Below are 9,479 nucleotides of genomic sequence, written 5' to 3'. Positions count from 1 at the left end.
TTCCAGCTTTGGGCTCATATTTTATACACTTTTGCACCTCGATAATGCCCATTATAATTATTACTCTGCCTAATTATCGTTCTGTGACAACTGGTACGACCGCTAGCGCTCAGCTGAGCTGTGGTAATTACTCGGCCGACACAGGTGGTTGGGAGATCAGCGGCTGTGCAAATTGAATAGAGGAAATTGCCGATGGAAATAGGAGTGCGGCTGGTCGCGGCCCCTTTGTGCGGTTAAGAGTGCCTGGCTCTCTGCACCTCACGGGGAAAGATACGGGGAAGGGTTGGCATCCCACGAGGGAGACACATGTAGTCTCTTCTCTACAGCAATTATCAGCATTCGCTACTGAGAAGAAAGCGTATCCACCCGAGACCCAGACGGCCCATTATACGGACGGAAATAGCAACAGCGTGCTTTTTTGCACATAATCGTTCCTATTATGAAATTCTTCAGATCGAATTCAGAAAATAAACCCTGGCCCCTCGCACGCCACCCAATTTTCACCATGGCAGGAATGTGATTAGCCGTGTGAAAGACTGTAGCTTTGACCACTGATCAGAGCCGCTGTAGACATACCGTATAGTATAGCGTCCGTCTGCAGGTCTGCGTCTGAGCGGCGCTACTATAGACGGGAAAGTAGGTCAGAAAAGGGCATCTTTAACCACTCTTCCTACAGACGCAACAACATGCAACCTTCATATTTGAAGGAACGCTCCGTGCAGTGCTGGAAACGAGGAGGAAAATGTGAAGACATGGTTCATAACAAGCCCGTAAAATGTATAATCATCATTGCTGAATGCTAAGGTTACATTTGATTGTGAATTCACATGAATTAGAAAAGATATCCACTTTGTTTCGTTTGTTTCAATGGAAAAAGTGCAAACTCAATCGCCTATACAGTAGTACTGTTTACAATGACTTGACTTGGGAGTTAAATAAGGCTCTGTGGGACCTGTGGGACAGTTTTAACCAGATGTCGCCTGTCATCATCATTACCCACCGCACTTGTCCACTGTGGAGGGTAACGCTCTTCCCTTAAAACGAACATCTAAGGCTCTTACATCTCGTCACTTCATGCAGCTTGATTTAAAACAGATACTTCATATCAAATCACCCAATCTGTCTCAAGATATCGAGTACTTTATTTAAAATGAGAATTTTATATTATCTCTCTATCTGCTTTATTATAGTTTTTAACAGTTTGTAATACTTATTACATTAACTGCCGTGAAAAAGGCTTTTTTCCCTTTTAAGATTTCTTATTTTTTTGCATGTTTGTCACGTTTAAATGATTTGAATCATAAAACTAATTTAAATGAGTATTTTTGGATTCATTTTCTACCTTAATAATAAAAACCTTTTTTTTTTAAACTGCATTTTGTGTTTTCTTGAGTTGTTTTCTTTTTAGATTAATATTTCAATCTGTTTGATGATCTGAAACATTTAAGAGTGACAAACAAACATTAATGTTGAATAAGTAATTTCAGTATTAAAATATATATATATATATATATATATATATATATATATATATATGTATTTTATATCTGCTGGAATGTTCTAGTAATTTCTGGTAACTATAAATTATGTCTATGATATACATTTGCATAAATTCTCCGTAAAGTTCCAATAGCCTGTGATGTCACTGCAGCAGTAAGATATGTCAGACTTACCTCATTATTATAACTGTTTTGAATGAAATGTTGAGGATAATTGAACTATTTTCTTAGTTATTAAACAGATTTGTTGTTGTAATATTCTCCTCAGGTTCCACTGTTAAATACACAGCTTTCCTCAACAGCTGCTCCTCTATGAGGAATGAACATCTGTCTCTGGCAAATGATTTTATTTTATTTTGAGATATTTTCTGAATGCTTTGTCTCGATACTTCAATAATTAATTTATTTGACGTTCTGCACATGTTTGTGCTGTAACAATTTCCAGTTTGTGTTTTTTTTTTGTATTTATGTTCTGTTTCTGTTTTCATCAAGTTACTTCTAAAGTGATAACTGTGATCCAAAAACCTTGCACCATCACATTCGGATGATTTGTGTCCCTAGTAAAATACACATTCAGTTCAATCAACACAAACAACTGTGTGATCAGTTTCACGTTTTATTATTCAAGCTTTTATTATTTATTTACATACAAAAGCTCAATGTATAACTGAATCAAATGCCTGAATAAATAAATAAAAAAAATCAAACGGTAACAAATATTTAGAATGTAGTATAAAGTGTGCAGCATCAAAACTACAAAAAGGCTTAAAAAAGGCTCTTAATCTTAATGGATGAGAAACAGTTGAGTTCATATTGAGACTCCTGTCTTCAGTAAATGATTGTGTTTTTATTTTGTCAAATCTGAGCCAACTGTGAGACTTCATTGAATTCATCTGTTCTAAACCTCAAGAGGAGACATGTCTGAGATTACTGAGCTCTTTGTCTCGTGAGACACATTTGAGCCTTTTTTCCATCTGATTTCATGGTTGTCTAAAATAATCTACAGAGATATTAAGGAGTCTTTTCTCTGGGTAGTGACTTTAGTGAGGTTTTACTCAGATAGTAGGTCTATAATGTAAAACAACTCAGGAAGAGAGTTTTATCAGTGCTCTGAATGACCTTGGTGAGCACTTCACCTCGCTCCCTCAGATGCTAGTTTTTTTTTTTACATTTCTTTACAACATAAGGAAGCTGCTTCTCACGCTTTCTCCACATCTGCTGTCCAGTGACCTCCTGCAGTAGATGGACGTTTCATTTTGACACATTTCCCAATTTGTGTTCCTCTTAATTTCCTCTGGCTCGTACCGCTCCCCATTTCACTACAGCTGATGAGCGGTGAGAAATCTCATGGTTTTGCTGCTGTAATGAACGGAAATGAAATATTCCTTCAAAAATATCAGCACATGGTTGACACATGTCTGAGTCACATGATCATCTGAGAGTGAATTTTGAAAAAAGGTGAAAAGACGCCTTTTTCAAGTGGTTAGAAATGTGGACAGAATATCCTTTCAACCACTTGAAAATGCATCTTTTTAAATTAAAGTTAGATGAAGGCTGTATGTACTGCATGAACACAGCATTGTTTTGTTTTTTTGCAGTTGCTTTTACTTTTATTGCTTTGAAGATTTTCAAACTTCATTTAATTTGTTAATATAAATCTGTTCTTGCATTTTGTCGTCAACCACTTTTTAAATACCTCTGAATTTAAATGTAAAAATGCACCATAAAATGTTGCCGTGCAAAAAAACAACAAAAAAAAAAGCCTTGTGTAAACCATGTATGTATATATTTGGAATATTTTTTTTTTACCAAAATCTGCTGTACTGCTGAAGTTTTCTGCTACAATTAATTATAAATTAACTTTAAAAGGATGATGCGGCTAGATTGTCTGAGGAAAAAAATGTTTTTTTTTTTCATTTTCTCCAAACAATGCTAATATTATAATAAATGCAAAAAAAACAAAAAAAAAAAAAGTAAAAAAACACCATTTAATGGTTTTAGATCACTGCTCAGCTGGCCAGCAATGTCAATAGACGGTTATTTTAATTTGGTCAAGACGTCAGATGACAAAAATGTTATGTCAGGAAAACGTCTAACACTGTTACGTGCCCGCAGGGTGTGTTTATCACAAATCAATAACCAGTAATCTCCATAACAGTGAGATGAATCTAGATTTTCTTTTTTTTGGGGGGGAAGAAATGCACCAAAAGCCAGGATCTATCATGATATATATTAGCATTAAATCTAAAAAAAAAGAAGTAACATCTTTTCCAGGGCCATTCATGCATTTTCAAAAGGACAATGTAGAACCACATGCTGTACACATTACAAAGACAACCATGAGCCCATAATGACATTTAATGCATACCTGATCATTAGATCAGATAGAAAAAACGTTAATAAAAGCAGTAGGATTCCATCACCTCTGGTGCTTGGACCCCTTAACGTTGCACGGCTCAGACAATCCCAGCAAGCCCAGAGAAGATGGAAAAAGGATTAAAAAGGATAGATCTGTAGCGACGTCAGCACCTTTTGATCTTTAACGTTCTCTGCTTGTTAGGTCTGCCGTCTCCACTTCCTTTTGGGGCTGGCCGGCTGTCTACATCCATTAGGAGTCAATGGAAGCGAGACTTTGCTCGTGTCCCTGACAGTCCCTCTCTAATGGAGCTCCGACAGTGGCTTTGATTGATCTGTCCCTGCCACCTTTAACCATTAACCAGCACTCCATTCCCAGCCGGTGGAAGGAGGAAACAGGGGAACTGAGCAGGAGCTTCATTCCTCCACAGCCCGTCTCTCAGCCCCGCTGATGTTTTGTGCCTGCCAGGCTGGACTCAGGATGCCCAGGTTAAGCATTAACCCGCTGCGGCAGAGCGGCCGGCACTGCTCCGGGGAGATGGATGAGCTCACAGGCCGGCTTAACCATTCACAGTGTCAGTGCTGAAGGTGTCTGTCAGAACAAATGAAGACACGGGGTGTCATCTTCCTTCACTCATTCCTTCAGACTGTTGCTGTTTTTTTTTTTTTCTTTTTTTTTCAGTTTTTCTAAATCCTTGTCATGCAGTTGTGTATTGCTTTGTGGTTATCTAATTTATATTCTTCTTCTTATTATTATTATTATTATTTCTTCTTATTATTATTATGTTTGCTGCATATCGCCCTAGTTTTTTGATGGAATGCAGATCCACAGATTTCATTTCCCTAAAATAACTAAAACTTTATTCTTTTTAATAATAAATGGCATGCAAAAATGGCATCTCAGGGCACACCAATAAAAAACAAATCAATCATTGTTGTTTTACCCTGCACTCATTTATTTGTACTCTTATTTTCATACCTAATTATTTATTTTTAATCTCATTCATTTTTCACACACATCCAATCCATAGAGCTTCAGTGTTCTAAACAGCTACCAAACTGCATGAACGTCATCCAAGCATGCATTTGAGCTCATAGTCATCTATTTGTCACTTTTCCATCACTCCTTCCTCCCATCCACACCCATTCATTTTCTGCTATGCAGGGGAAAAATAGAGTTTTATCAGAATCAGACAAGAATCAGACAGGACAAAGCAAAAGGCCTTCATAGCTCCCATTTCAATAAAATCAATCACAAAAACATATTTTCAGCCAATGTGGAATATTCATATGATACAGCTCTTCATTGAGCCCAAAATTTAAAAAGCATCAAAAATGGACACCCTGTATAATACACATTTACATGCTTCTAAATGAAGATACGGTTCACCAGGAGTAATAAATGATTAAACATTTGGCATACACGTTTTATTTATTGAGCTACACACATATATACGCAGCTCAAATATTCATGTAGTTCCTGCAGATTTTGTGGTGGGGTGGAGTTTTGATAGCATGTTTTTTTATTTGTCCTCAAGGCATGCTCCTGAGATGGCAGCAGTTTGAGTATAAGCATTGTCCTGTTGAAATGAAAAGTTGTGGTCACTGGTTGCAGGAGCCCATTAAAGAAATATTGGGCTCTTAAAATGCGTGTAATGAAGACCAAAGGAGATCTGGCGTTGATGAATTTTCCCCCACACCATGACACCAGGCCAATTCCAACACATGTCAAGAAATGATTGCCTACTTGCTGGATAATATGTACATATCACCACCTCGACAGGTGTCATTATGGCAAGATAATCAATGTTATTGACTTTAACTGCCAGTCATGTTACAGTTATGGCTGTGTATCAGTGTGTATAAAGATGTGTAAGATGCATCTATTGAGAAATAAACTAGCTGTAAGATGATGGTGAAGGTTTGTCGATTTTTTAAGCCTTTTTCTAAATATGCACTCCTTTAACACTTCCTGTGATATTACATTTGCCGATTTAACTGAGAGCAGTTCAGTCCATTTGCTATTTAAGTCACTTTGACCTGTACTACTGCATGGCATTTACACTATATTAATAGCCAGTCCATTTCACAAATGGTGTTACAGTCAAATAGGTTTAATAGCTTTTGATGGTATCCCTCCACCACAAAGCAGTACACTTACAGACCACTTCATTAGACACCCGTACCTTCTAACTCCACCAGCGGAGGACTCGGGCTGTTTGAAGGGCAGGGGCGGAAAAATAAAAAGGGCAGCTACTGCACGACATGAGGCTTGAACCTAGAGGGGGTGTGGCTAAAACATAAATGGAAACATAAATGGATTGAACAGATGCAAGACTGATAAGGATCATTTGTTTTTTAAACTTTCTGCCATCATTGATGACAATTTACATTGTCTTGTACCATCATGAACAGTTTATCCCGTTGTGAACCACATTTAATTAATAAAATCAGGCAATTCATAAAGCCCAATACAGCACTGAATTTCATTTTCTCTACTGGGAAGGGCAGCACTCACTTGGAACTAAGTAGTCAAATAGTAGAGGTTGTGTTATGGAACGCTTTTCTACAGGAAGGGCAAAAGGCTCTCAAAGATGGGCACACATTAATGGTGTCCTTCCGCTAAAATCCACTTTTTCTTGCTCTTTGTGAAATACAATAGGTCTCTCTGAGTTTTATGTGCATGCTGCCTCCATTATCTGCAGTAGCTAGTAAAAGAAAATGTTCAGGAAACGAGTTGATTAGAAAAAACACCCATGTCTACGTCAACCCGTGAATTAGTATTAGTATGGCCTCGCCCACCTTGGCTCGCGACCGCCCAAAGGCAGAGCTAAAGCAGACACGTCTTGTCAGATAAGGAACTAATAAATTCTAACTTGTCCGTCTCACTGCCAGCCAATCAGAGGCCATATGTTTGCATGTATGAATGAATATTCATGAGCAATAGCTGAAATCCTAACCCCCCACTCCTCCACTGGACTAAAGCAGCGTTGTACCAGATCACCTGAGCACTTTTTTTCCACAAAAAACAGCTCACATGGCACACATTCATTGTAGAGACCATAACAATACATTTTTAAATGAATGATAAAATGATGGAATGAGAAAATTTAAGACAAAATTTTGCCTGGTAAGCTGCTAGAGATGGCATATTATCTGTGTCTTTAGAATAGAAGCAGCAGTATATGTTGGGCTGTCAACGCACCTTTACTGAAGACCTAGACCATGGTCAAAAACAAAAAAAAGAATGTGCTTCATTATTGTAGGTTTTCTGTTGGGAGGGGAGAATGACGCCTAAAGTTGAGAGCTAATTAAGACACATTATCGGAATTTCCTGATCTAGACGGGACATTGTCATCATTTATTGTAAAAAAGGGCACCTAACAGGCCCTCGATCACGTTTTTCACACAAGAACGCCAACAGCCAATATGGAACTTTGCCTCTTTTTTTGCCACTCCACAAGACACTTTGACTTTGGTGATGCCATGTTAAACTGTGGGTGCATGTTCTCTTCCTTGGTGGTGGATCATTGTAGGTTTAAATGCACAATGTGTTCCAGCAATGGTCAGAAACCAGTCTTTGATAAATGGGATACAATCCAACAGACTTTACAAGACAACAGATGATCTACAGCCTATAATTGTATGCCTATACAGTCAGCACGAGGGCCCTATATCGCAGATGGACCTCATAAAGTGGATGGTGAGTGGAAGTACTAGGTTGATGTTTCTAATGAAGTGGACGATGAGTGTATCTGGAGCACCTTCGTATCTCCAGTCCACTATATTCCTGCACACAATACTGTCCATTAAGTGAAGCCCACAGTCGTATAGTGGCTGTAATCACGGTCAGTATGTGTAGATGCTCTGAGCAGCACTTCCTCTCATTACTCCTCGGCCTCTCCTCACGGCAGATGCTCTCATTATACTCTAAGGGGGAGGAGAGTTAGGCCAACAGCGGGAAACAAGTTCAAACACTCCAGTGTGTCTGTACCAGCAACAGCATTGAGGGAGGTCGCCCAGTGGAGATGCGGCCCAGCGACCAATCACATTGCATAACTGGTATGGTACAATAACTGCTGTTTTAAAGGGACAACATCATGAAAAAAGCATGTTTTCCCTGCTTTATTAAAGTAAAAGAGCTTCACATACAGTGTAAACTGTGTTAAAAAAAATGTGTATCCTCCTGAGACCCTGCGTCCTCATATGGGGACATTACTCTCATTAATCAGTTAAAATGTTGACCCTTTGGCCTCATATGAAGACACTTCCAGTACCAACTAGTAGTCAAACGACAACATTAGACTCAATTAAAATATTAAAATAAACTATATATCCCCATTTAAGGACATATTAAGGAAGTTTTTGCAGAAATGACATCCTGTACAAAATGTAATTAAAATTAAAATTAAATATTTTTTTTTTTATGAACAAATGAATGAAATGGTTCTGTGCATCGATTTCTGAGTGAATAATTGCTGATTGCTGTTAGTTTTCTGTAATCAAGTTTTTACACATCCAACCCACCACTTCCAATTTGCCTTACCCACAACCATCCCTCCCCACCCGTTCGCTGTTGTTTTTCTAATTTACTCAGATATAAACACTCATACAGTGAGGAACAGCAGCAGAAGCTCCTCAGATAAAGTGCTGTTCCCGTACCCTTAATTTCCCTTAACTAATTGCAAGCTAAACCTGGGTCTCAGGAGGATATGTGAAGATTATAAGCAGCAAAAATTCACATTTTGAATATTTCTGTGGCTGTTTTAAACAGCTGATACCAAGGAAAACCACATTTTCCAAATGCAACACAAACGTGGGCTACCACACTAAATATTATATTAAATTAGTGCTCAAGCATAAGAAGTCTGTTCATTAATGTAGTAAAATAAAGTGGAGAAGTGTGTGGTTTGAGATGTTGATGCTATGCCCTGAGAATTGCAAGTCCTGCAAATCAAACCATGGGTCATGCTGCCTCAGCATCAGCAGCCAGAGTCTGAGAGAGCACAGTTGTTTGTGCTCTCTCTGGGTAAGTGGAAGTATAATTGAGCTTTCTCTATTCATCAGAGGTGGAAAAGGTACTGATAAATTGTAATTAAGTAAAAGTACCTTTACTTTGCTAAAAATCTACTTGAGTAAAAGTAAAAAAGTATTCAATTTAAAATGTATTTTGAGTAAAAGTTACACAGTTACTTTTATTTACTTGATGTAAAAAAGTACAAATCATAAATTAAATAAATATTAAATTAAATATTTTGGACCTTTCAGGCAGTACTTGTTCAAACCCCCTATAAAACATTTTCAAGAACAAGTGGCATAGGTTTCTATGATCCATTTTTTCTTTACTGTTAAAAAGTTTAAAAGTTATAATCATATAGGTGACTATAAACCGTATTTTTATAGATTTACAGTTCATTATTACTTTAACTGCTGTTTATATGTTTTTTTTTAACATCCAAGCAGATGTTACTAATAAAAACTCAAGGAATTATTATGAAAAACATGAAAACATACAAAAAATGTTGGTCGGTGCATGTGCAGTGCTGTAAAGAAGCATATATCAATGGGTAGCATAACTCGACAGAACACCGGTTACCCCGAGCCGTGCACACAGACCCCAGGCTG

This window comes from Astyanax mexicanus, chromosome 25, assembly GCF_023375975.1.
Source record: "Astyanax mexicanus isolate ESR-SI-001 chromosome 25, AstMex3_surface, whole genome shotgun sequence".
In the NCBI taxonomy this organism is placed as follows: Eukaryota; Metazoa; Chordata; class Actinopteri; order Characiformes; family Acestrorhamphidae; genus Astyanax; species Astyanax mexicanus.
Note: the sequence above shows the minus strand (reverse complement) of the source record.